The sequence below is a fragment of the Dipteris shenzhenensis genome, chromosome 25 (genome assembly GCF_047967505.1).
Source record: "Dipteris shenzhenensis isolate YYH24624 ecotype China chromosome 25, Dip_SZ_1.0, whole genome shotgun sequence".
NCBI classification, from domain to species: domain Eukaryota; kingdom Viridiplantae; phylum Streptophyta; class Polypodiopsida; order Gleicheniales; family Dipteridaceae; genus Dipteris; species Dipteris shenzhenensis.
Genome location: NC_141620.1, coordinates 24,273,080 through 24,280,038, shown reverse-complemented (window position 1 = coordinate 24,280,038; position 6,959 = coordinate 24,273,080).

The following is a 6,959-nucleotide window of genomic DNA, read 5'->3' as shown; positions in this document are numbered from 1 at the left end:
GTAGCCCAAAAATGAGCGCCGAGTACTCAGCTTGATTGCAAGTACATGCAGGTGTAGACTTGCTGTAACAATACTCCTCACCACCCAGTGAAGTGAGCTTCACACCCACACCAGCAGCCTTGGTCGAAGGTTTGTAAGCTCCATCAAATTGAAGGATCCAAGATGTCATCACACCAAGACTAAAATTCGGACATCCTAAGTTTCTCGGTAGTCCAGGATAGGTAGAAGGAGAGGGTGGGGAGAATTCAACACTTGAGCCAAACGTTCAGCACTAAATAAACTTGCAATCCTTTATTGATACTTTATCTTTAGACCAAAAAGAATTACAACTTGAAGCTCGAAATGAGGCACAAAAGGTTGATTAGGTACAAATGAATTCCTTCGTCGAAACATTACCAACCATAGCCGAGGCCTAGAAACCTTTGTAGTGAGATTGAGAATAAACCATTTAGGACGAGCTTATCCACAGGAATTAACAAGCAGATGCGCCAAATCTCCCCCCAAGCTTGGGGAGCATCCCACCCTTCGATGAAGGACACCGTTTTAATTACCTCTAAAGCAGCAAGTAGTTCGATCACCACACCATGAGTGGAAGTGAAATCAAAGTTCTCCTAGCGTATCAGTAGTTCTTCACCATGAATCATCCATGGTGTATCATTCCACCCATCATCTCCTTGAACAATGCACTGGACAATCAGCCATTGAAGGTCGACATAAAGATCAAGGAAGAGATCTCATGCATTGGTAGCCGTAAGGTGCGGAGGACCAAGCACCAAATCCTTAAACGTGTCGAGAAGTGACATAAATATCCACCCTCCTCGTGTGGCATGTGTCCGTGAAGTGAGCTTGGAGAAGTTTTGAATTGGCGATCTAGTAGGAGGTGTGAATAGAGCACATGAAATGAAGTACTTTTGCTTTTTACAACAAGAGAAAACTCCCCACGGTTAGAGAGTTATAGTTCCCAAGATTTCAATATATAAACAAAAATCATTACATTTTCACCACTTCCAACTTGTTGGCCCAATGATAAGTCTCCCTTTTGTGAAGGGGGAGGTCTTGGGTTCAAATCCTACTCTTTAATAAAAAGAGAGGAGAGGAGAGGAGAAGGAGAAAAGAAAGAGAAAGAGAAGAGAGAGAGGGGTGCGGGATCTGCTGTTACAGTTTTGCAGAAACTCAGAAGACTGTTCGCGACCAGAAGATGCAGCAGCCCAGAAAACTGTCGCGCGGGTGAACACAGTAGACATGCAGAGCGAGAAAACTGTCTGAGACCAAAAGACATGTGTGGAAGCCCTTTCCATTGAACTTCTCTAGATTCAATAGGGTAGCCATGAGAGGGTCTAAATTGTTGCATGGGTGAACGTAGTAGATGCGCAAAGCGAGAAAACTGTCCGCGACCAGAACACGCAGCAGCCCAGAAAATTGCCGCGCGGGTGAACACAGTAGATGCACGAATCGAATGCGCATGCAGTAGCTTAGAAGGAGCACAGATGGTACAGTTTTGCAGATGTGACCGGTACGAGCAGAAGATTCACCACTAGCCATGGAGATTTTGATCCCAGTAGCCACACCATTTCTATTGGCCAGAAAAGAAATCAAGACCAGAGGCTAGAGGCTAAGCATGGCGACGCTCGAGGGCCATAGAGGAAAGGAGATCGTGAGGGCGAAACGTTTCATGGGAGGGGAAAAGGAATTAGAAGGGGAGGGAATGAAGAGGGAGACTATGACACAAGGGGAAAGGGAGAGGGGGAGGAGAAGCTCCTTGTCCAAGGGGGAGGTCCGCTCACTTCCGGAGGTGTTACCGAAGGCCTAAGGGCACTGATGTGAGGAGAGTGAAGTGGGTGATGGGTAGACCAATGACACAACTCTACCTCAGCTGCACTACACTGTGTGATGCGTGAACCTATGACACAACACTAGTCAAAGATGCTACAGAGTGTTGAGTACTAGAATAGGAAGAACAAACCTAGAAAGGAGATAATAAAGAATAACCTAATAACAGATAATAGAGAAAGTGGTAGACAAGGGCATAATGCGAGCAAGTGCATATCATATAATGAAGGGATCCTCATACACTAGTCTCTCTGAACAGAGATTAGAGATCAGTCATCCACAACAATGCAACAGTAGCAATACTACACTATAACAATGCAATAGGTGAGCTCGTAGCTCTAGCCTCTCTCCTTCTCACTCTCAATCCCTGAGCCTCCTTGTTCCCTCCACCACCAAAGCTAGACGACACTGAGCCTCCTTGCTCCCTCCACCACCAACTAGAGGAAACCAAGCCTCCTTGTTCCCTCCACCACCAAAGCTAGAGGACATTGAGCCTCCTTGTTCACTCCACCACCGAAGCTAAAGGACACCAAGCCTCCTTATTCCTTCCTCCACCAAAGCTAGAGGACACCGAGCCTCCTCGTTCACTCCATCACCAAAGCTAAAGGACACCGAGCCTCCTTATTCCTTTCTCCACCAAAGCTATAGGACACCGAGCCTCCTTGTTCCTTCCCCACCAAAGCTAGAGGACATGGCATGTCCTTTTCACCCAGGGGAGAGAAAGTGGTTTTGAACCACAGGAGAGAGAAGGTTGTTTTGCACCATAGAGAGAGAAGAGGTCCTTCTGTCCTTCTACACCAGGAGAGAGAAGGGCCTTTTGCACCACCAAGAGAGAGAAGATTTGCACAAGGAGAGAGAAGGGCCTTTGTAGCGAGAGAGAGGATGTCATTTTGCACACCAGGAGAGAAAAGGTCCTTTTGCACCAGGAGAGAGAAGGGCCTTTTGCAGAGAAGGTCCTTCTGAGCAGAAGAGAGAAGGTCCTTCTACAAGAGAGAGAAGGTCTTTGTGTACCAGGAGAGAGAAGATATTAGGAGAGAGAATGTCTTTATGTGCCAAGAGAGAGAAGGTGGTTGTGCACAGGAGAGAGAAGGTGGTTGTGCATAGGAAAGAGAAGGTGATTGTGCACAAGAGAGAGAAGGTGATTGTGCACAGGAGAGAGAAGGTGGTTGTGCACTAGGAGAGAGAAGGTGGTTGTGCACAGGAGAGAGAAGGTGGTTGTGCATAGGAGAGAGAAGGTGATTGTGCATAGGAGAGAGAAGGTGGTTGTGCACCAGGAGAGAGAAGGTGGTTGTGCACAAGAGAGAGAAGGTGGTTATGTACCAGGAGAGAGAAGGTGGTTGTGCACAGGAGAGAGAAGGTGGTTGTGCATAGGAGAGAGAAGGTGATTATGCACAAGAGAGAGAAGGTGATTGTGCATAGGAGAGAGAAGGTGGTTGTGCACCAAGAGAGAGAAGGTGGTTGTGCATAGGAGAGAGAAGGTGGTTGTGCACAGGAGAGAGGTGATTGTGCACAAGAGAGAGAAGGTGGTTGTGCACCACGAGAGAGAAGGTGGTTGTGCACAGGAGAGAGAAGGTGGTTGTGCACCAAGAGAGAGAAGGTGGGTGTGCACCTAGAGAGCAAAGGTGGTTATGCACCTGGAGAGAGAAGGTGGTTGTGCACCAGGAGAGAGAAGGTGGGTGTGCACAAGAGAGAGAAGGTGGGTGTGCACAAGAGAGAGAAGGTGGTTGTGCATAGGAGAGAGAAGGTGGTTGTGCACCTATGTACCAGGAGAGAGAAGGGTACTGTGCACTAGGTTGGCTTATAGAGAGAGGGTGCATTTAGAGAGAAAGTGAGAAAAGTTCTCCAAAGAAAGTGCATCTAGAGAGAGAGTGAGAAAAAGGTCTCTAGAGAGAGAGTGCATCTAGAGAGGGAATGTGTGTCTAGAGAGAGAAAGTGAGAAAAAGGTCTATACAGAGAGAGTGCATCGAGAGAGAATGTGTGTCTAGAGAGAGAAAGTGAGGAAGTGTTAATACTACCATGCCCTGTCTCTCTTTGTATATGGAAAGAAAGCCAATGCACCATGGACTGAGTGTAGATATGAGATATTGCACAAGTTGGTGGGTGACTTGCATCATGTTGTATCCTTGCCCAAGTGATGCTTGCCAAGTCTTGAACCTTGTCCCAAGTGATTGAATCATGGTATAACATATGTTCCAAGGTATGTATCCTTTTTCCAAGTGATTGAGTCATGATATGACTTATGACCCAAGTCTTGTAAATATAAAGTAAGTAGAACATGCCTTCACCTACTACAAACCTATTGTGAAGCTTAAAGAAAACCCGCTGACACCCCATGAAATACCATGAAGGAAGAAATGCTTGAAAAATGTAGTCAAAAAGTAGGAGAGAGTGAAACCTAAAGTAAGCCAAATTGAGCGGACAAACTTTTTTTTGGGGGGGTTTTGAAAAGGGTATATACAAACTCCTCCACAAGAGTTGATGCAAGCTGATATTTCTTCACTCTGGAACCGTTCACAGGGGCTAGGAGCACCCTACCATTCAAAGTGGCCAAATACACACCGCCATTGGGTAGAAGTTTGGAGATGAAGTAAGGTCCAGTCCACCTGCTAACAAATTTAGGTTTATGCTTCAAAAACTTGCTAGAATACAAGAGAACCAAATCACCCACTTTAAACTCCTAACGACTGAGGTTCCTGTCATGCCACACCCGTTGTCTATTCTGCCAAACTTCCTGTGCAAGGATGGCCTCTCGTTGGTGCTCTTCTAAGGCTTCAAGATCCCACAACCATGCAAGGGTGTAGGCCTCCAAGTTGTCATCCATCTAAGCAATGACCCTAGTCATCTTCATATGAAATTCATAAGGCATAACTGCCTCCAGGCTATAAACCAATTGAAATGGTGAATATCTAGTGCTAGCCTTAGCTGCTGCGAGGAGCAAAATATCCCAATCCTCCAAAGAATTAAGACACAACCATGCCATGATATGACACATGGTCTTATTGGAGCTTTCAGCCAAGCCATTGTGCGAGGGTAATATGCACTAGATGCCTTGTGAATTATTTGCATTTGGGTGGTGATGTCAGTAATGATATCATTTAGGAAGTGGGTGTCTGGATCGCTCATCAATTCCCTAGGACATCCAAATCTTGAGATGGTTTGATCGTAAAGAAAAGTAGCTACCACTTGAGTGGTGCATGCCTTTGCAGCCTTGGCCTCAACCCAGTTGGCACCATAGTCTGTGGCAACCAAGGCATACTTGTTCCCTCTTCGAGTGGCAGGAGAGATGGGTCCAACAAAGTCCAAAAGCCCCATTTATAAAAGGGGGGTACAGGGCTGAATGGCTTCAGGGGAAGGTACTCACGTTGGGTAGGCTTGGAACCAACTCGTTGTTGACATGAGTCACAAGGGCGCACATGAGCATAGAAGTCTTGGAACAACTTCGGCCACCACAATCTTGCTCGCATTATCTTCTGAGAAGTGGCATCTAAAGCCATATGACCACCCCCCATGCCTGAGTGAGCCTCATCAAGAATGGCTTGTGTTTTATGAGGGAGCACACATTGCTGGGCCGCCGAAGGATATGGTCTTTACCTAGCTTGTACAACTCTCCATCAATCAATTTGAAGGGGTTGGCTTGAATGATATGTTTTCTCTTTTGGGTTGGGGTTAGCCTTTGGGGAAACTCACCCGTGGACAACAAATGAACAATGTTTGCATACCATGGTGGAATGGAGTCCACTACAAACAAGCAATCATCCTTTATCATTGTCACTTCGAAGAGGTTCACGTCCGGCAATTTAACCTCCACCCCTATTGGTGCTTCACTTGAAGAGATCCATGACAAATGATTTGCAGGTTGGTGCAAACGTCCTGCCCTCACGGTAATGTCAAAGTCAAATTATTAAAAAATAAGTATCCACCTGCTTAATCTACCCACCCACCTGCTTAATCTACCCACAAGTGTGGGTTTGTTTAGCAAATACTTGAGAGCTTTCTAAAGCTACCACATCCTCCTCCATAGGATTGGTTTTCTTGAATTTGCTGCATATTTTGATTTCTACCACAGCCTCCAAATCAGCCTGCTCTACGTCTGCCTCTACCTCTACCTCTTCGAACATTTGAGTAGAAGACAGCTTCTTTTGAAGTTTCTCATGAAGAAGATGCACCACCATTTCTCTGCTCTTCAGAAATTAGAAGAGCAATTAACTCCTTAAAATCAAGAAAATTCTCATGGATGGCAATGGATGTCCAAAATCATGCATAATCCTTTCCTAGACCATTCAAGGTCACAGAAACTAAATCATCATCTTCCACTGGCGACCCAATAGAAGCAAGTGCATCTGCAATCTTCTTCAGCTTCATGTGGTAGTCATTGACACTCATATTTTCTCTTTGCACATTATGCAACTCCTACTTGAGCTGCATTTTCCTGGCTTGCATATTTGTGCTATACATTTTTGTCAAAGTATCCCACGCCTCCTTCAGCATGGTTGCATCTTGAATATGCACAATCATAGAATCTGAAATACTGATAGACAGCTAGTACATAACTTTTCTGGCTCTCTCATGCCAACCTTTAAATGCCTGTAGCTCCTGTTGATTGGGAACATTAGGAATAACTGGTTCTTGTTCAGCTCCAGTAATGAACTCCCAATAGCCTTTTCCCTTAAGAAAATTCGTCATTCTAAACTTTCATACTTGGAAGTTGTTCTTGTCAAGCTTTTCTGTGACAATCTATGAAAGAGCATCAGATGCCATTACATAACACTGTAAAATATTCTGTCACTGCAAAAAAACACAACTTCTGCCTCACAAGGGCAAATCTACAAAACTGACGAGAGTGGTATTTAACCACAAAGTCACTTCCTAGTGACGATTATGCATCAACAGGAAATAAGAATGATTATGTCACTCCTAATATCTCTGTACATAGACATATGATGTAATTTCTTCGATAACTTTTCACCGACTTGTAGAATAGTGGTTGCACATAAAAAATAGGGCACATTACTGAGTGCATGGGAAAAACTTCTGCCACCATAACGGGCCCTGAAATGGCCTCGATAGGGCATATACTGCCCTCTCGTCACACCACGAAGGGCATCCCAATGTGAGACAGTGCACTCTTG